This window comes from Cryptomeria japonica, chromosome 11 (genome assembly GCF_030272615.1).
Source record: "Cryptomeria japonica chromosome 11, Sugi_1.0, whole genome shotgun sequence".
NCBI classification, from domain to species: Eukaryota; Viridiplantae; Streptophyta; class Pinopsida; order Cupressales; family Cupressaceae; genus Cryptomeria; species Cryptomeria japonica.
In genome coordinates, this window is record NC_081415.1 from 225,151,068 (window position 1) to 225,174,129 (window position 23,062).

Here is a 23,062-nt window from a genome sequence, read left to right on the forward strand (position 1 = left end):
ACAATGGATGCACCTATTTGTGACAAGAGTTTATCACAGAGTCACTCAACATGATGTCCATCATGGCTACACCCATAAATGGAAAGAAACATGTGCACAATTGCCCATCATGAAGTAACTCAACGTGATGTCATCATGGAGTCACTCAACATGACATCCACCATGGCTACCCCCATGAGTGAAAAAAGAACAAGTATACAAAGTTCAACATGGAGTCTCCCAACATGATGTTGTCATGGAGTCTCTCAACATGACATCCACCATGGCTACTCCTAGAGGGTGGAAATAACCACATCTTCGTCTTAGAGATGGACAAGAGCTTTCACCTCAAATTTCTCCATCTTAGAGAAAAAATGCATTATAGTATATAACACAAATCACTGATGTTTATCCTCCCTCTCAACAAGGGTTTCATTCTCCACAACTCCAAGATTGTCTCGAAAAACAAAAACTTCTATGGAGAGAGGCTTGGTGAGAATGTCAACCGTTTGATCATCAATGCAAATATATCTCAACTGAATAGCTTTCCTCAGTTCCATGTCTCTGATGTAATGGTATTTAATCTCAACATGTTTTATTTTTTCATGAAACACTAGATTGATAGATAGCTTCACATGTAGTACCCCTACTCGTTGAACATATTAGACTCATATTTTATTATATCTCCTTGGACAAGTGTTGTTGTATAACCTTATTGATGTGAGCCATTGTGTGTTTGTCCAAATGGTCAATCTTGGGTTAGTGATTGTGTATCCTTCACTTGTGGTTTGTCAGGATTAGGTATGGCTGTTTGTTTCGCCATAGAGTTCTCGTAGAGAGACCTTTCTTGTTAGTGTCCTATGAGAGAGAGTGGCTTTCAAGCGGGGGTCATGCCCGAAGTGGATGATAGGATAACCCATCAGAAGTTAGTTAAAAAGTGATAACCTAATAATTGATTTGGGATGGGTGAAATAAATATTAACTAAGATAATGTACCTCATGCATAGGTGAGTGCTAGTACAAGGCTCATAATGTTACGAGAAGGCCTGGAATGACAAAATTACCACCTTGTCTTCATGAAAGGATTGGTAGGGTCCGCATGAGACTTAGTTGGAACTGGAGGTTCGGGAGAGGTTACCAGGATAACCCAGGATGGGAGCCGGGACCTATGGAGGTTGTACCATGGTATCCATCTTAAGCTATGTGATGACACTCTCTCCTTAGAGTCACTAGTGTTTTGTGAGTTGAGTTACTTGATGTTTGCAGAGTTTTGTAGTTCTTTTGTACTTGTCTTACTTTGCTTGCTTGATGGTTTTCTACTATCTCCTAGCACAGTGGAGTGGTTCCCTTTTGAGATCACATGGTTGGGTGGTAGTGCCACTTCCCATCGGATGTTCTGGATTGTATCTTTAGGCGAGGAAAGGCTTCGCTGGTGTTTCTTGGTTCATGGTTCATGTACCAACTCATGTTCATGATCATTGTTCAATTGAGACCTTATGGTCATTGTATCAGAGTTTTATGTAACCTTGATATTGTAACTTTGTAATCCATGGTATTATTGGAAACCATGTATTTATGGAATTTAGATGTATGTGAAGGTTTAATCTTAAGCATTTAATTTTCCTAATTGGATGGACAATTGGATTAACCATGGTGTTAATATAATCTATGAATTAATCTTCATTGGTAACCATTAGGAAATCATGTGTTAGACTTCCGTTGTGTTATTAAATGTGCAATTGTTATAATTAATGCACTTAATCTTTTTAAAAAAATATTACACCCTTTAGTTGCCTAGTTGTGTTGTTTTCCTTTAGGGTTTCTGGCAGGGACATTTGGTATCAAAGCCCATGTTTCAACACTAGGTACTCTAGGTTTGTAGTGAGCCTATTCGACTTGACCTTTTTGCTTAGTTCTTAATGTTTGTGTTTCCCTTGTCTTAACCTTGCCGTAGATTTGAATCATCTTCTCTTTTGGGGTGCTAGGTCATGGCTAGGAAAGCTAGGGGAGGATGCATCGAAGATGAGAGAGTTGTATTCTTATTTGTTTTAGGCTTCCAGGAGTAAGCCTAGTTTTGGGGGGGAGAATGTAGTACCCCTACTCGTTGAACTTATTAGACTCATATTTTATTATTGTTTACTTTCAGTGGATATATTACCATGATGTGTTATTCAGACTTATATGACATTATTTCATGCTTTATCTGGATATGAGATGCGTAATTTATTTGCAGTATTTCAGTACTTGTGATTTATGGCATTTTATGGACTATTGCTATGTACTGACACTATACTTTATCTACATATGCAATGTGAAATTATATGTTGTGTGTCTGCATGTGTATTGGATGCAAGGGGACGATTTTCCTTCACTCATTTTGGTGAGATAGGGAACGTCGCGATTCTCCTTCATCGATGTGTATGCCATGTTTTCTATATTGTATATATGCATGTGTGGTTTGGTGATGTAGGATATTGCAGGTACAAGTACCGGGTAGGTACAAGGTATCATCTCCACTTGGCTTCACAGGTCTGAGCGTGCCTTATATTTTCTGATGGAAGTGGAGGAGATAGTAGTTGACCCTATTTTATTCAGTTACACTCGTGTGAGTGTCATCAGTTGGTCATCTTGTCAGTTTGTTCGGCCTTCGTATTTTGTCATTTGATCTTTTATGAGTATTTGCTTGAAGTTTGCTCAATTTGTGTGTTTAGTGGTTTTAATTAATTAATTAAATTTATGAAGTTATCTCATTATTGGTATGTTTGGGAATTATGTATTTTATGCATTGAGATTATAAATTTGATTAATTAAAAGAAATTATTAAATTAAGTTGCAAGCTGCATGATATTAGAAATATATATTAATTTAAATTTTAGTGAAAAATAAATTAGATTAATTTCATTTATTGTTTCCTAGAATCTTAAATAAATAAAAAAATAAAAGAATTAATTAAAATTAAAGTATTGCTTTAATTTCTTTATTTAAAAAATTAATTAATTTGCATGAGAAAAGAAAAGAAAGAAAAATGATTTTTAATTATTGCATGTTAATTTATTTCTTTGTGAGGAAATTAGAAAAGAAAATAAAAATTGCTTTTATTACTAAAATGAAATATTAGGGTTATTTGGGAAAAAGATATGCAACCTAGAATTTTAGTTTTAAAGGGGAATAGGTCTTCATTTTAGGGGTTACAAATAGAGGAAACGGGTCAAGGATTTAGGTGAAGAAATTTATTTGGAAGCTTGTTGAAGGATTGGTGCTCTTCTACAAATTTCTTCCAGAAAAGCTATACCAGGTTGGGTGGCTTCTTTTGATTGTTGTTTTTTCTATTTCTTCTATCTTTCTGAATGATGTGTGTGTAAATTAATTGTCAGATCCAAAACCCTCTTCTGATTAATTCTTGTTCTTGGCTAAAATTCATTCTTAAGTAAATTTCCGGTTTATGTAAAGAAGTTATTTTCTGGGTGTTGTAGATTTAATTTTGAGGAAATTTGGAAAATTTATTATGGCAAATTTTGCCAAGATTTTTATTGTGCATGAAAATTGCAAGATTTGGGAGGAATGAGATTTACCAGAGAAAATATTCCCTATTGTTTGATTTTTTTTCGATACTTGGCTATGGCAGTCCTTTTTAATATTTGTGTATCTCTGTGGAATTATTTAGTTATTATAGAAATAAATTTAATCATTAATTAAATTTATTATGTTATTATAAGTTAAGGGAAATTATTTTATTATATTATTTTGGAGAAATTATGTATTAATTTAATTTCCCTGTAAATAAATTTGGTTGGAAATAAATTTTGGTTGAAAATAGAACTTACTGGTTTTTGGGTTATTGTATATAAAAAAAAAATGAAAAAATAAATAAATAAATTGTGAAAAAATAAAAATAAAAATTAAAAAATTAAAAAATTAAAATTAAAATTAAAATTAAAAAAAAAAAAAAAGAAAAATTAAAATAATAATATTATATATATGTATATAGTATTTTCTATGATTTTAATTATGTTAATTTGGAAATGAAAGATATTTCAAATTAAATCATCTTTTTATTATATATTTTAATGTGATATAATTATATAATATTATATTCACAGAATATATATATTTATGTAATTATATTATATAATTATATATAATTTGGAATTTGGAATTTAATTTAGATTATTGATATAGTCTATCGGATTTATTTATTAATAAATCATGAACATATAATTAGGAGATTAATTTTAATGTGATTTTATTTATCCTTACTCGACAAATGACAACATTGATTTCCTTGTATTAATATAGTTGTATTTTCTTATTTTCTGGAAAATCTTTAATTGCAAGTATTTTATGCTTTTGGCTATTTAAAGAAAAGTCTGTCTATATTAGGATCTTGTGTAAATGGTGATTGCAATCAAGCTTAATTTCGTTGCAATTCTGGTTGAGTTGTCATTGTGTCATATGTTATTATATCTCCTTGGACAGGTGTTGTTGTATAACCTTATTGATGTGAGCCATTGTGTGTTTGTCCAAATGGTCAATCTTGGGTTAGTGATTGTGTATCCTTCAGCCATGGTTTGTCAGGATTAGGTATGGCTGTCTGTTTCACCATAGAGTTCTCGTAGAGAGACCTTTCCTGTTAGTGTCCTATGAGAGAGAGTGGCTTTTGAGTGGGGACTGTGCCTGAAGTGGATGACAGGATAACCCGTCGAAAGTCAGTTAAAAATTGATAACCTAATAATTGATTTGGGATGGGTGAGATAAATATTAACTAAGATAATGTACCTCGTGCATAGGTGAGTGCTAATATAGGGCTCATAATGTTACGAGAAGGTCTGGAATGACAAACTTACCACCTTGTCTTCATGAAAGGATTGGTAGGGTCCGCATGAGACTTAGTTGGAACCGGAGGTTCAGGAGAGGTTACTAGGATAACCCAAGATGGGGGCTGGGACCTATGGAGGCTGTACCATGGTATCCACCTTAAGCTATGTGATGACACTCTCTCCTTAGAGTCACTAGTGTTTTGTGAGTTGAGTTACATGGATGTTTGCGGAGTTTTGTAGTTCTTTTGTACTTGTCTTACTTTGCTTGCTTGAGGGTTTTCTACTATCTCCTAGCATGGTGGGGTGGTTCCCTTTCAGGATCACATGGTCGGGTGGTAGTGCCACTTCCCATCAAATGTTTTGGATTGTATCTTTAGGTGAGGAAAGGCTTCACTGGTGTTTCTTGGTTCATGTTTCATGTACCAGCTCATGTTCATGAGCATTGTTCAGTTGAGACCTTGTGGTCATTGTATCAAACTTTTATGTAACCTTGATATTGTAACTTTGTAATCCATGGTATTATTGGAAACCATGTATTTATGGAATTTAGATGTATGTGTAGGTTTAATCTTAAGCATTTAATTTTCCTAATTGGATGGACAATTGGATTAACCATGGTGTTAATATAATCCGCAAATTAATCTTCGTTGGTAACCCTTTTGAAATCATGTGTTAGACTTCCGTTGTGTTATTAAATGTGCAATTGTTATAATTAATGCACTGAATCTTTTTAAAAAAATATTACACCCTTTAGTTGCCTAGTTGTGTTGTTTTCCTTTAGGGTTTCTGGTGGGGCATTACATCACACAACTTTGATTGTCACAATGAATAGTAGTAGGCTCCAATGATTGTCCAAATAAACCTACAAGGAGCTTCCAAAGCCACATGCTTCTTCTCGAGCAATATATTATGCTTTTGTAATGCTTAGGGCCATTGAAGACTTCTTTCTACTACACCAAGAAACCATGGCAAGCCCCAACCTAAAGCAACACCCAGAGGTGCTCTTCCTATAAGTTAAACTCCCAACCCAATCAAAATCAGAGTAGCCTTGTAACTTCAGATCTACCTCGGAAGTATATCTCAAGCCATATCCTACTATGCCATATAATTATCTCAAGATATGCTTTGCTACACCTAGATGAACTTGCCTTGGTTCACACATGAACTGACTGAGGGCACTCACTGCATATAAAATGTCTGATCTACTATTGACTAAATACATAAAGGATCCAATCAACTGCTTGTACATGGTGGGATCTACCAAATCTTATCTAGTTGCAGACTCACTCAATTTCTTCAAATTTGTTTCCATTGGTGTAGACATAGATTTGCAATCCATCATCCCAAATCTCTTCAAGATATCTATGATGTATTTCCCTTGACTTAGAATAATCTCATTGGGTCTCTGTCACACCTGCAATCCTAGAAAACAATGCATAAGACCTAAATCATTCATCTCAAACTCAAAAGCTAACTCCTTGCATTTAACAATGAGATGTCCTTCTCCAGTAAGAAATAAGTCATCAACATAAAGAAGCAATATTAGAGTTTCACCATCAATTAACTTAAAGTAGAGATTTGAATCTTCATCATTCTTGGAGAATCCCAAGCTCATCAAGTATTGATCAATCCTCTCATACCAATCACGAGGTGCATGTTTAAGGCAATACAATGCCTTTTTCAATTTGTATACATGAGTTATCTTTCCATGAATCAAAAACCCATCTAGTTGTTCAATGTACACTTCTTCTTCAATTGCAACATTAAATAATGATTTATTTACATCCATTTGGTGTAGCTTCCATCTTTTAGCTCATGCAATAGCAATAATAGTCATGATGGATGTATAGTGAGCAACAAGAGTAAATGTCTCCTCATAATCTATTCTCTTTTTTTGAGAGAATCCTCTAGCCATAAATATTGCTTTGTACTTTTCATTTCTCCCATCAGCTACATGCTTGATCTTGAAAAGCAAATTGGAAGATACAACTAATTTCCCTTCTGGTCTAGGTACAACATCCCAAACATCATTCTTGAGAATGGACTGATACTCCTTTTTTATAGCATATTTCCATACTTGTTGAGTTGATGCCTCCTCAACACTAGAAGGTTCAAACTCAATGATGTGACTCATTAATGCCACATACCCTAGAGAATTTTGTGGTCTTTTACTTTCTTTGAATGTACCTCATTAATGTTGTTGTAATTATTTCTCACTATGTTGATGACAACTTGTAATACAACTTTCAATACAACTATGTGTTTATAGAATAGGAGCCCACATGTCGGGAAAATTGACTCCAGAAGACGCGTTCACTTAGAAGAAACTAGATCTAAGGCCTATCGTGTTACATTTATTTCCTCGAGAAAATAGTTGTTCACAGGGACATGAAGTTCGAGGAGGGAAGGGATCTTCAAAACTATGATAGTTTGATAGAGGTTTAGGAGGAGGAGTAGGAACCCAAGGTTGAGGTTGCACAAATTCCTTAAACTTTAGTCACACAAGTTGGAGAGAAGAGAAGGAAAGCTGAGCAATTTTGTCAAGAGGAAGAATAGAGGATTCCTCAACCTTAGATTCCTATCACAAGAAGGGTGAGAAATAGGGTGGCTGAGAAAACACCAAGAGAGGCCTAGGAGTATGTTGGTGATCCTCAGGATCTAGTCAAATAGAGAAAGGATTCCAAAGGTTATTCTGATTATATGACACTTATGAGTGAGCTAATTGAGGTGGAGCCTTATAGCTTTCAAGAGGCATCCAAGCATCAAGTATGTAGGGATTTCATGGTGGAAGAGTATTCTTTCATCTTTAAGAATAGCATGTTGGAGGTAGTGCCACAACTTTAAAATAAGTTAGTGGTGGGCTCAAGATGGTTTTATAAGATCAAGCATGTTGTAGATGGTAGTGTGGGAAAGTTCAAAGCCTAGTTTGTGGCTAAGGGGTTTTCTCAGATGGAAGGGATCAACTAGATCGAGACCTTTTCTTTGTTAGCCAGTTACTCATCCATAAGGGCTATCATTTTAATAGCAGCACAAATGGGTTAGAGGATTCACCAAATGGATGGGAAGATGGCCTTCCCCAAGGAGTGATTGAGGAAGAGATTTACATAGAACAACCATAGGGTTTTGAGATGCATGGGAGGGATTCCCATGTGTGTAGGTTGAAGAAAGCACTCTATGGGATCAAGAAGGCTCCCAAAGCATGGTATGCACATATTAATGGTTACTTTCATAGTGTGGGCTTCACCAAGAGTGAGGTTGACCCAAACCTATACTATATTCAAGTGAAGGGTGATATTTTCATATTGGTGTTATACATTGATGACTTGTTTCTTATAGGGTCAAATGAGCTCATAGCACACTGCAAGAAGGATCTTGCATGAGAGTTTGAGATGAAGGGATTGGGATTGATGCACTACTTTCTAGGGTTGGATTTATGGCTAAAAGAGGGAGAGATTTTCCTTGGAAAAGGGAAGTACATAATTGATATCTTGGAGCCATTCAGGATGGAGGACTATAAGCCCATGTCCAGGCTACTAATGGTCAACTGGAAGAAGATTGCTACTTCTAGATCAGAGGCAGTGGACCCAACTTTATACAGATAGTTGATAGGCTCTCTTATGTGTTTGGTTTCATATAAATTTGCTTCCAATGTTCATTTTGTTAATTAACCCAAAGTATTTGTTGTTACAAATTAGATAGGTACATGTTATTCTTGTTTCTTTTCTATGATAGTTATTGAGTAGTTAATCTATAACTAGGTTATAGAAATTAACAAATATTTTGTTAGAGGCCATAGAAAAGGTTGGTTGAGAACTTTCTAACATTTTACCTTTTTCTATCAAAATTTTGAGATTGATGTTATTAAAATGATTTAAATTTAAGTACTTTAATTTTTTCTTTAATGTTTTTATATTGATGTTCATTGAAATGATTAAAAAAAATTACTAGAAAAATGTATTTATTGATAAAATAAAAAATACACAAAAGAGATGCCCTTGCACCAAAACAAGGTGCAATATTTGGTTATGCCAGTAAAGTATACATTAAGTGATATGTTCTAGGTATAAATTGAACAATTTGAGGGCTAATGGTGATAATAATTAGAAGTGATTTCTTCAAAATAAAACTTTTAGAGAGTAAGTCGAATGAGGTAAAAATATATAATTGGCATTATGCAATGGAAATTTACAAAAGTAAATATTGTTATTCTTGATTTTTGATGTTGTTTTGTTGGAGTGCATTTCTATAGAATGAATGTTGTTTTAGAATAAAGATTTTCTATGTTCAAGAAAACTTGGAGTTCAACTATTAGAGGATTAAATAACTACAAGTATTTGACAAATTCTCAAAACTTGGAGGTAAAAGGTCTAAAACAATACAATTATAATTTTGATATTGGAGAATATAAGATTTGGCGATTTAGCTTAATCTATGTTATTATTTCATATTATCCCACATTAATATTTATCATATCAAATGATCCTTAATCTTAAGCATGACATAATTGAACTCTTACCTATAATTGAAAACATAATTGTTCAAATAATATAAAATAATAAATAACATGGTATGATTTGTGTCTATTTTTATATGTTATTATTGTTGGAATCCAAGAACACTAGTTGGGGGGGGGGGAGGAGTGGGGTGAATCAATGCTCTACCAATAATGTTAGTTTTGAACTTATTACTTATTAACTGGTTAACAATAAATAAAATTAGAGTGTATACACCAAATAACACATAGAAAGGCAACACCATAACACCAGGATTTATACGTGGAAAACCCTACAAAGGTAAAAACCACAGTGGGGCTGATACCCACAATATCTATGTACTTGATCAAGGTATAAAAATATTACATGAGAGGTTCTACACATGCAGCAAGGCTAACTGCCTAGAGCTTACTGCTCAAACACAGATAAGAAGTCACATTGACTTACAAAATATTACAAAGTGTTTACAAATGAAAATGAACTTATAAATTGCATCTGACCATCCTGGATAACTTTCGGTGAATGCTCTGATATCCTTCTTTGTATACCAGTTTAGTGATGCTCTGTTCTACTACCAATTATGTTGTGCACGTGAAACTACATATAAATGCTTCCAATCACTAACCAAAATGCATAGCAATACTCACTGAAATATTCACAATCAGACATTCGCATTCAATACTACACATGATCTATCATTGAAGTGATCTTCTTAAATATCCTTCTAACTTAGCCATGTTGGCTTCAATGAGAAATATAAACAAGCTGACTACTGGAACTTAATGAAATCCAAACATAAATCTAATGGCCATGTCGACCATCACACATTACCACCAAAATCCATGAAGGAAATAATCAGTACCAAAATATTTCCTTAGTCGGTTCCTATCCATTACCCGATTCCATATACACATTACTGGGATCAGGACATGTTATCAGGATCAGGACTTAGCCGATATGAAGTGAATGGCGGTGTTGGTGCTGGTGTTGCTGTAAAGCAATGTGAATGTCGACTAACCAAACAGTGAAACCATTTACCCTAAGATGATGAGTTGCCATCAATGACAACCTAAAATGCCATTAACCCTTATCGGATGAGTGTCAATTGCCAACAATCTCCCCCTTTGGCATTGATGGCAACATTCATGTGAAAAATGATACCATCCGTGAAATTGCCACTGAATCTCCATAACCTCCTAATTTGTACATGAATCTTCTATATACATCAAATGCTCCCCATGAGAAATATATGCAATTTTCACTTATTCCTCCCCCTTTGACATCAATGATAAAGTGGGGTGCCCACAAATAATTATGTACAGTTATAAACATGAGTCGGTTCTATACACATTTCAAAATATCTGCATACATATTCTTCAAAAATGAAAAGTAGTTATCCCAACCATTTTTAAGAGATTCAAGAATAGAGGTGAAACTATTCAAGATACTGGCATAATACTCTATTTCTTCTAAAGTAGTGGGATCTTCCTTCTATGAGTTAGAAATACACTCTATTTTATGAAACAACAAATTATCAATCTAGGGACCAATCAGATTCCAAAGCTCATTTTCTCTCCTTACTATTCTATCCTCATCCTTCTCCAATCTCAAAATTTTATCCATAACTGCCAAAATCGGACCATCCAAAGAATTTGTTAGATTGAGGTTGTAAGAGTTAGAAATCTTAATTAAGTTTTTCTTATAGTCTAACAGTTGCTTGTCTATGGAGCCGGTGAGCTTATCAAAATCTAGACAAGTCTTATATACATTACCTCCTTTAGCCAAAGCTACATCAATGGATTGCAAGTAGGTTTGGAGTTTCTTCTTATCAATCTCAATCATTTGCAAAAATGTTAACTTCCAGGCTGCCACAAAATTTTCTTTCACCTCTATTAGTTAAATCTTCAATAAGGAATCACATTGCTTGGGAATGAAATCCATAATTTCCTCTAATTTACCCAAAGAGGTTGTGCGTTCCTAAGCTTGAAATTTTGGGACTAACTGGTTTGAAACCTCAAAATTGTGTTCAATCAATTTTTTGTCCTTTGACTCTTCTTGAGCTAGTTCTTGTGTGGCCTTTGCCTGAAGAGCTACTGCTGCCAAAATCTTCTCTGCCAGTGATATTTTGTGGTAGGGTTTGTCAAAACTGATGGAAAGTTGTGGTAAATGTCCTTTAGCTATGGCATATGTGTCAATTGCCAAGCCTGAGGAGAGATCCACCATAGTCTCCTTACCCTTATCAGCCGGTGAGAGAACTTTTGAATTTTTAGCTCTTGTGCACTGGTAGCTTTGCCACTTGGTGCCTCATCCAAAACCTAAGTATCCTTTACACTTTTATTCTCCAAATCCTTAACTGTATCTGCCTCTATATCCTCTACAATCTGTACATTTTTTTCAGGTGTCCTCTATTACAAAATGTGACTCAGTAACCAATACAGTGGTATTCGGTGGAATGCTTGTCAGTTTCTCAATTTCTACATTTTGTTGATCTGTTGGTTGCTTTTCCTTAGGCAACTGAATATTCTGGGATTGCACAAAACTAGAAATCAACTCATGAATAGCCTAGACCTAAAATATTTCTTACCCATATATCAATTGTTTCCTTCCTAATCTCTTCTAGTCTGTCCAACATAAGACTGCTTATTCTATACTTAGGGCTTAATTCTGCTGGCCCTATTTTATTGATCAAATCATCCATCTCCAGAGGAGTTATTGTGAGACAAAGATTTACCAATTCGGTCTCCTTAATCTACCTATCCAAAGATTGAGCGTGTAGTTTTTGGACTTCTAGCTTATCATGTAACTCCTTAGGCAAAATTTTATCCAATTCTATCAATGCCCTACTAAAAGAATCAAGACATAAAAGAATAGCCTCTTCTATTTGTTTCTTGTCCTTTTCATCAAAACCATCAAAGAATGAACAAATATTATCTAAATTACCATCATTTATTATCTGATCAATCAAGTCTTGAGCGTCCATCTTCTTCTTACCGGTTCTTCTTTTTGGTTTGGGTTTGCACTGCTCATCTAATTTAGATTTTCTCTTATGTACAATTGTAATCTTCATCTTTTGGGGAGTCACCTTGATTGGTTCTTTCTTTTGTTCCTCTTTCTTCTCCCTCACAACTCTAATAAAAACATCTTTCTTTTTGGGAACCTCCTTGATTTCCGTATCAGACTCTATTTCTTCAGAATAAACAGTCATATACTGTCGAGTTACCTTTTCCTTCTTCTTAGGTGGCTCTACCAGTGTCTGACTAGCACGCTTAGCTGAAGATTCTTTTGGTTGTTTGGGAGTCTCTATTGTAACTGGGACCACATTGGGTGTGGCCTGAGATGCTTTCTAGGCTTCCCTTTCCTCTTTTCTCTATTGCTTCATTTCTTCCTTCCTTTGTTCTTCCAAAATTTTGGCTTTTTGCTCAACCTTAGTCACTAATCAATGATTCTACTACTACCCTGGTCATCTTCTTCCAAATTGTTGGAGCTACCCATTCCTTTTGAACATTAAGTCCTTTCTCCTGGGCAGTGCCAAATTTTTCTTCCTTCTCATCTACCGATGCCTGTAATAGATGTTGTGCATAGGCATCCAGTGTGGCCTCGTCTACCTCATATCCAATAGGCATTATCCAAATTATTCTAGGTTGTACAACCTCCATCATACACTCATCTTTATTAACCATAAAACAAATTGTATCCTTATATTTTTCTATTATAGATTTGGGAATCCGGGACCTATTCTTCATTTCCTCTTGAAATGTCTTGAAAAATGCCAATAAATTTTCTTTACTTGACTTGTTCCTTTGTCTATCCGAAATTTGTGCAATTTATGTTGCTACCAAGCGGTCAAAAGGCCACTGAAGCTTGCCAAAACTGGGAACAGTGCCCAAAAAGTAAAATACCAAACAGATAATGAAGGAGCCATATCAAAAGGTATTCTTCTTGTCTTGCTTGATCTTCTATAGGTTAGTCATGAGTTATTTCAACATTACACTGCATAGATCATTATGGGCATCCTCCTTAACCAGCTGATGTGCCATCAAAATTGTGTTACCAGAGATAGTGTTTAACCGGTTTGACTGGTAAACTTTATATCTGATAATCATCATTGAAAACTTTACATCTATATCTCTGACATCATCTACTCTTAAAGAGTGACCATCAACAGTTTCCCCAGTAATTTTATTGAACTTTTTGTTAGATAATTGACACCTTGTGCCAGGAATGCCTCCGATCTTGTGCAAACAGGTAACATTCTTGATGGCTTCCTTCGTAATCTTGTACGGTCGGTCCAACCATGAATTCTCCATGAATGCGGCTCAAAATATAATGCACCCATTCAGCCTCATCAAAGGTTGGGAAATCCATGAACTGTGTATAACTCTTTCTCTCCAAGTGTGCAAATTCTGATTTGAGCTGGTTGTTGGAAATTGGGTTTTGAGTGAAAACGCATGACAGCTCATAACCTCCAAGTTCTTCGATATCGCAGTAGATATAAGCCCTAATATCCTCAGTATGAAGAACTCCATGATACACTTTTGAAAATGTGCCTAATGGCTCATCCAAAAGAGATTTGTAGGAATGCTTCTTGAAAATGGGATGAGGGTGGTTCTTGATCTCAACCACCAATGGAGTATCGATGCTAGATGAAGATGAAGCCATTATAACCAAACATGGAAACTAGGGTTTCTGCAACACGAAAATACCTTGAAAATGTTGTCAGGAGATCAAATTGCCTTGAAAGAAAGTGCTTGCTCAAATCGCCTTTGAACTCTAAAATGCTCTAAAAATTTGCTTGTCTGAATGCTCAATCGTTGTGTGAAGAAAATAACTTAACTTTTCTCTTTTATCATCGTTAACCCTAATTTTTTATTGTCATAAATGTTGTCGATTAGGCTTTACCGGTTCACATAGTCTACGCGTAGGTTTCTATAAACAACTTAATTCTCCTAAGTATGCATCCACAATCAAAATCTTCTGACTATATAACTAATCTGAGGTATTTGCATGATCTTCAATAATTTGCCTACCCCTAAGGCTAAGTGCCTTAGTTACTGAATGTATTTGCTACTCATGTAGGACATGATGACTCTATAGGTTGTTCTACCTGTGGTGTATTAGATCTTCTTACCCATCTTATTTCATGCTACTTTCTGATGTCTTCCACTTTTGCCTTGCCCTTCTCATCCACATTTCCATTAGTTGTCAGTGGGTTCTTACTTCTACAATATTTAGCAATATGCCCAATCTTATTGCATGCATAACAGACAATATCATTTTTTTCTGAATTGCCTTGTTAACCCCTTGATTTCCTTGATTTCTTTTTGATCTGCATTGGTTAGCCATATGTCCAAATCAACTACATGCATGACATCTTACATTTCCAAGACCGGTGAATGATGCATTGTTTTGATTATTCCTATTTCTACACTGACTAGCCATATGACCATATTTATTGCAAATAAAGAATGTACCATTGAATTTGTCAGCATTAGGTTGTCTTACCGGTGATTTTTGGTTCTGATTGTCATGTTTCTTCTTCCATCTAGATGATTGATCTTGTTGTGCAGTACCAAAGCTTTCTCCTTCTTCATAATGACCAAGATCTCTTTTGTCATTAGCATCTCTCTGATTCTTTAGCATTTCATTAGGTTTGGTAGAGTTGGCTTTAAATTTGTTCTTGTACTCATTTGCAATGACCAAATCATCCCTCGTGATTATAATCTATCTTTTAAGTTCCTATTCATTATTTCGGGACTGGACCAATTCAAGTTTCAACATGTCATTCTCATGTGTCAGTCTATTGCATTCCTTAGATCTATCCTTCAATGCTTGAGCTAGGTTTTCTTCATTTTTCTTTCTATCCTCAATCTCCTTGAACATTCTCATGGTTAGAGGTTGCATCTCATTCTTCAAGATAGGGTCATCACTATTCTGATTTTGCAATTGATCACAAAGTTCCTTTCTCTTAGCCTTGACAACTAAAATATTTCCTTGCAATGAAATAATGTGTTCTCTCGCTTGCTTTAGTTCATTTTTTAGTTTATTGTTCTCCATTTGCTCATTATCAAGATCTTCAAGAGCAAGTCAAAGTTTCTATTGCAGACTGGTTTCCATTGATTCCAAATTCTGGATCTTCCTCAAGTGGTTAAACTTCTTCTCAGGAACCAAGCTCTGATACCAATTGTTGGAATCAAAGAACATTGAGAAGGGGGGTGAATCATGTTAGGAACTGAAAGAACAATTGAGAGGGGGGGGTGAATCAATTGCCAATAAATTATAACCCAAATACAAATTATTCCAACTTAAACTTAGTGTCGGTAAACCAAACTTAATGCTGGTAAAATAGATTAGCAGTTATATCAGTATCGGTGTAACTTAATGCATGAAACAGAAAGGAAAACAATATACACAATACATGACATAGAGATTTTGATGTGGAAACCCTGTAAGGGGAAAAACCACGGTGGGAAACCTTACCCACAATCAGATGATACTATTGCAGATAGTAAGTGTATACAAATGGGGTTTGCACATGCAGAAAGGCCAACCACCTAGAGATCACTTCTCAATCACAATATAAGAGTCACACTAACTACGATAGGATGGTTAAATCCTATAACAATGTACTGCTTCAAAGTAGCATCTACAATGTTGGATCCAGTACTGGTTTAAGCTCTGACAAACACCTTCATAACCTTCCTTCACCTCTAGATAATGTCTGTGTGATTCGCACTATGATCTGCTCATATGATCTTTAATATTCACACATACACTCATACCATTATCATGTTACATATATGATTACATCTCTCAAATGAGATCTTACATTTATACAAAACCTAAGACCAAATGTTAAGGTTGGCTCACTAAAAATATTACATTTAAATCAATTACAAAATAAGTCTTGATATGATACAATATGTCGGCCCCAATGTATCTACACAATTTCTAAAATGTGTCATGTTGATCTGGAACATGATATCTTGTACTGGTCCATAACCTAGACCTATCTTCCAGTAAAGGCAAATATGTCAACCTAATTAGACCAATAAGAAAAACACCAAATCCAAACATCCAATCCATGTCTTCAAATGATCTCCAAATGATAACAAGTCATCATTCCTATCGGTGAACATATATCGATGACTATGCAGAAGCCACTAACCATGTCGGTGAACACAATGTGCCGGTTCAACAATAAAACAATATAACCAGAGTGCCAACTCAACAATGTAGACCTCCAGAAGGATAGGTGTTGACATCAATGACAAAACCAATGCAACACATGATGAAGTCATCCATAATACCCAACAATCTGCCCATTTGGCATTGATGGCAACACTAGATGGAAAAACATCTAAGTGCCAAAATAGAATGCCAAAACAAATAAACCAACAATCTCCCAAAATAGATCAATACTAGAAATAAAAACCAAAGTTCATCTCTCCAAGAATATATCTCTCCCCAATCTTCAAAATACAACAAATGTTTTTCCATAGATATCTCTCCCCCTTTGACATCAAATGCCAAAGCAGTTAAGAATCAATACATAACATAACATACAACTAACTGCTCCCCCTGAGAAGTAGCTCTCCTCCATCAAAGCTGGAAAAACATTTCTCTATTAGTCCCTATCAATTTGATGTCAACTTCAACATCTAAGTCTCTATCGGTGGGGAAATTACCCAAGCTGCTCTCTGAGATATTCAAAAGTTCCCTTAGGCAAAGGCTTTGTAAAGATATCTGTAATTTTCTCTTTAGTATTCACATAAACCAATCTCACTTCATTTTCTTCAACATTGTCTTTCAGAAATTTGTACTTAATAGAAACATGTTTTGTCTTAGAGTGAAATACTGGATTCTTTGATATATCAATTGGTGTTGAATTATCATAGTAAATAATTACCGGTTCTTTGCATTTTACCTTTATATCCTTCAACATTTTCTTAATTCATAATACCTGAGTACAATTAGTTGCAGCAGAAACTTATTCTGCTTTAGCTGTAGATAATGATGTACAACTCTGCTTCTTTCTGATCCACGAAATCAATCTTCTGCAAAGAAAGAATGCACCGCTAGTGGTACTCTTTCTGTCATCTACATCTCCTACTCAAATGCACCGCTAGTGGTACTCTTTCTGTCATCTACGTCTCCTACTCAATTTGAATCTGTATATGCACATAAATCAAAATTATCATTATTAGGATACCATAAACGAAGATTTGTTGTGCCTTGTAGGTACCGAAAAATCCTTTTTACTATTGATTCATGATTTTCTTTAGGATTGCGTTGAAATATTGAAACAATACATACTACATTCATTATATCAGGTTTCGTTTGTGTTAAATAAAGTAAACCCCCAATCATAGATTTGTATCTTGTTGTATTAATAGGAGCCGAATCATCTTTCAATGTCAATTTGTCAGTTGTAGTCATAGGAGTACTTATCGATTTGTAGTTTTCCATACCAAATTTCTTCAAAACTTCCTTCAAGTATTTTGTTTGACATATGAATATACCTTTATGATGAATACTAAGAGGGGGGGGTGAATTAGTATGCCAAAAACTACTGCACTAAAACACTTACACAGTCTAAAGATAAACCGGTAAAGCAGTCTGACAGTCAAACCGGTTACCACACATGCAAACCAAAATGCGAATAAAACATTCACCCACAAAAGCAATACAACCATAACACAGGATATTTGACGTGGAAACCCAACTGGGAAAAAACACGGTGAGATGGAATTCAAAAGTCACTATCTGCAGAATAGAAACCAGACCGGTTAAGGTCAGACTGGTTAAGGTCTTACAATGTTCTTCACCAGAAAAGATCCTGTTAGGAATCTCAATCTCTGTTAGGAGATAAGTTTGATTAAAGACTACCTTGTTAGAGGATTTTAGATTCACATGTGTGAACCACCTTGTTAGAGGATTTTACAAAGGCTTTGAGGCCTACCCGATTAAGGGCTACAGACTTGTTAAAGATGTGAGTAATCAACAAGTGTTTGATCTATCTAATAGCACAAACTGCTTGGTTAGATCCAGTATTGCTCATAGCTAATGCATTCTAGCATTACTTTAGTCTTATCTCTCCCTCTCATAGTTACAACTTGATCTTCTCCGATAAGATCATTCTTGACTTCCACCTCAAACCCTAGCTCAACATTAACCCTTTTCAACAACAACTTAAAAACCCTAGACATGATGTCCTTTTAAAGGAATCCGATTTCATGTCAGTCCAATAGGAATACATTACAATTTCCTAGGTTCAATGAATCTAGACATACTCAATAACATAACACAAGAATCACCATCAATGTGTCGACACCATCAAACAATCAGTGGATTGGTAACTCATCACAAAATGCCGGTTGGTAACTCATCACAGAGTATTACCGGTTCATACAAAATACTAGTTTCTGATTTGTCACAAATGAAGACTGGTAAGAATGTGTTGTGTCACTTTGCTCCCTCGTACCTCTTGTGATCTGCGAACTACTTGGGGTCGACATGCCGCTTCAGACCGGGAAACACATTTTGTAAAATCACTAGTCTAGAGACTAGTATGCAATATACTAGTTGCAACAAATACCGGTTGAGCATGAGCTCATACATATAAAGGGGATCTCAATACAAGTGTGTGTCCATCAATGACAATCACAACATAAACATAAAAATGCCAACAATCTCCCCCTTTGGCATTGATGGCAACACTTAGGAAAATAAAATTTTGACATCTAAGTGTTTTACAACAAAAAACTTGCCATTAACAAAATTGCTCCCCCTAAGCATATACACTATCCCTTAATCAACAGAGTGTATAGAAATTATGCATTCAGAGCATAATCATTAGAGCATATAACATATATCACAACATATATCAAAATTTCAAAATAGATACTTCTCCCCTTGATATACTTCTCCCCTGATATATCAAAATTTCAAAATTGTAAAAACAAAAACTAGATATACTTCTCCCCCTTTGCCAACAATGACAAAGTGCCACTGAAAAACTTGTTTCCATATATAAAAGAGTTTATGACAATAATGAATAATACTTGTCAAAAATTGCTTTATAGTCCTACAAAAATTGTTTCATGGAGAGGGACCAGGACTCAAGTAAGGAGGTTGCCACTTCCTTCTCTGTCTACATCTGTGATACCTGTTCCTCCATGGCATCTATTGTGCTTAGTTCCTATGTGACTGTCAAGGCCTCCAGGTTTAGATAACACTTCTGAAGAATTTGCAGTCATGGGAGTAATACCATTTGAAGCTCCTGCAAATCCCTAGACCGTGTGCTGATCTCTTGCTCCATCTTGGTTGACTGGATCTGGAACCGGTGAATGGTTTGCCCATATGCTAAAAAGGAGTCATAAGGAGTCTTGAATGTGCCCAAGTAGGACTGTAAGGCTATTTGAAGCTATTGCTTCTTGGCTAGCACATCATCATAGAATAGATGAGGTTGACAAATTTCACTGATTAGCAAGTTTCCCTCATCCAAGGTATTCCTTATGTCCTTTTGATCCTTTAGCAGTTCAGTCCTAAGCTCATTCAACTTCTTCACTAGAGAAACATTAAGAGCCTTTTGGTGCTCTTTCTTTACATTGGCCTCTACTCCTTCTTCTAGACTCTGCACCTGATCATCCACTACAATACACAGAAGTTTGAGTTGTGCTAGTGATGAATTAGTGTCAGGAAGATTAAACCGGTAAGTGTGTCTACAGCCGCCTGAATAATATCTTGTTCTCTTTTCCTTCGAAAGCCTTCAAGGCGCTCTTGGGCAACCTTGATGCTTTGCATAAGCTCAGACTCACTTGCAGATTGGAGATCAATGGGGCTCGAGATAGCAGCCAGTTTGGGTTGGCTACCGGTTGCCTTAGGACTTTCCATCTATGTGGTCTTCATTGCTTCAATGGTCTTGTCTGCTTCTTCCTTCTTTTTCTTCTCCTTCTCTTCCTTTTCTTTCTCTCTCTTTTTCTTCTCTTCCTCTTCCATCTTCTTCTTGTCTTCTTCTTCTTTCTGCTTCTGCTCTGCTTCTACTTTCTTCTTTGCTTCCTCTTCCTTCTTCGTCTTCTCTTTCGCTTCCTCTTCCTTCTTCGTCTTCTCTTTCGCTTCCTTCTTCTTCTATTCTTCCTCTTCCTTCTTTTTCATCTCCTCTTCTTCCTTCTTTCTCTTTTCTTCCTTATCCTCTTCTTCTTTCTTTTTCCTTTCATCCTCTTGCTTCTTCTTTTCTTCATCTTTCCGTTTCTCCTCTTCCTCTTTTCTCTTCTCTTCCTCTTTCTTCTATTTCTCATCTTCATCCTTCTTCTTTTTCTCTTCCTGGTCTTTTGCCGCTTGTTGTGTGTCCACAGCTTGTTCACCACCTTGATCGGCCTGTTGCCCCTATTTACTACCCTCAGAAGGTATGTCCTATGTGACATCATCTACATCCAGGGCATTGACATCGATGGTGTCGATTGGTTCTTCCACCAGGTTTCCTTCCTCATCAAAGACCTCATCCAGTTTGGAAATAACCGGTTCCTTTTCTGCTTGGAGGTTGGCCATTCATGCTTTGTGAGAGCTGATAGCATGGGCCATGTGCTGATGTGTATCTTTTTCTACATCATCAACTCTCCCCTCCAACAACCAGAGTCTTCTTCTCCTTGTAAGAAGGGACCTTTATTTTGATCTAGGGCATCAAACAATTCTGAATTTGAGAGTTCAAGGAAGTACTGTGCAAAAACTTTCTCCCTAATCTCCTGTTCCTTTTCAATGGCAGTGTGCCACTTGTTATCCAATGCTTTAAATAATGAATCTGGTGTCTAAGATTTAATCTCTGATGGTGACCGGTCATTTTTACATAAATAAAGAATGATTTCCAGTAGTACTTCATCTTTTTCCTCACTATTGAATTCATCATAATAATGTATTAAATCATGAAGTAACTTTCTCCTAATATTCTTTACTGTTCTTTGACAATGTGTCAAAGGTTTGTAAGAGGAGATATCTATATTTACCATTGCGGATGCTGTAAGTTCATTCTTCTTCATCTTCTTGGTCTATCTAGCCTTCTTTGGCTGTTCATCAGACTCAGTTTCTTCGGAGTCCAGTTCATTTGCCTTAGTCTTCCTCTTTCTTTTGAAGACTTTTGCCGGTGACCGCTTGGTCACTCTTGGAGTCGCAGTGGTAGCCGGTGCCGATGCTGCAGGCACTACCTTAGCTTTCTTAGCTACTGGTTCTTTTCCCTTTTTCACCGATGGTTCTTCAACCGGTGCAATCCTCTCCAAGTAGGTTCTGGTTCTCTTAGCCTTTGGATCAAGAGGCAAGGCAATAAGGGTTCAAGCATACCCTTCTAGCATGTCAAACATGACCTCATAGCCCATAGGCTCCACTTCCTCCATTCTAGGCTTAACAGCCTCCATTAGACATTTCTCCACCTGAATAGTGAAACAGATGTCATCTTCATATTTCTTCACTATGTCACCTGAGATTCTTACCCTCTGACTCATCTTTCTTCTGAACTAATCAAAGTATTTGTTCAGTACCTCAGGGTAGCCGGTTCCAATGGCTTGCACGCTTTCCTTTATCTGCTTGGTTACTGGTTGGTCAGGTGACCACTGGACATCTCCTACATCCAGAAAGTAGCCTTGGAAATAAAAGAACAACCCTACCAGTAGTTGTCCAAACTTAAACCTCAGTGAGTTGTCCTGCTTGATTGCCTTAAGATTTAGTAGGAGTTGCCTCTGGGTGCCGATGCATAAATCAAAAGATGCATCCTCTTTTATCATTTAGTAAGTGGCATTTACCGCTGCAGTAGATACAAAATTATTCCTGCTGGCTGAGAATGTTCTGTATCCAATCACCATGCATGCATATTTCACCAGATCATCCTTGATAGGATTGACTATCATGCCCCGTGAATCACTTGTTGAACTGGTGAGCTTGGTCATTTCCATTTTGCTCACTTTTCTCAGGGTTGGCACTTCCCCTGTGTTGCAAAAATTGGTGACTGCATGGATTGCCTGAGGCGTGATATCATGCATCCTCTCCAGGTACATCTTGTCACCATGGACTTTGCTCAAGATGATCCTGATGTGATCCTCTATGAAGTCTTCCAGGAAATATACTGCGTTGTGGAATTTCTTCTTCTCTATGACAATAAATTCTGGTTTGATCCTTTTATCCTTTCCGCAAAATAGACCTAACTGAGTATTAATGGCTAAAGACCCTAGGTCTTCTATTTTGCAATCAATATAATCGAAAATTCCTTCTTCAACTATGACTCCAGCTAGAACTTGTGACAAAGCATTATACTTGGACTTCCTCTGAATGAAACTTTTTAACTCAATGGATGTACTTGAACTGGTATGAGATGTGGAAGCCATTGAAGAGTATTTCAAGAACACAAAAAATACCTTTCAAATGCAAATTTAGGGCTTCCTGATTCTGCTTCACTTCACTCTCCATCGGATTCCAAATCACCGCTTTGTGTTCTCCACTACCGCTTGCAAACTAGATTTGAATCTCTTTCAAGTTTATCCAATTTCTTGAAATCTAAACTCAAATCGCCTTTTCTTTGCTCTGCACTTGAAAAATTTTCTTCACTCGAAAACCAATAGTGAGAAATGATTTGAAAAATGCATTTATACATGTCTCTCACCTACCGTCATTAATGCTCCTCTATTAGGGCGTAAACCCTAATTTTCCTTTTTACTGTTTCCAGTCTTCTGCCAAGTGACAAGTATAACATACTAGTTAAGGTCTTTTACCAGTGTCAATCGGGGGTTCGAA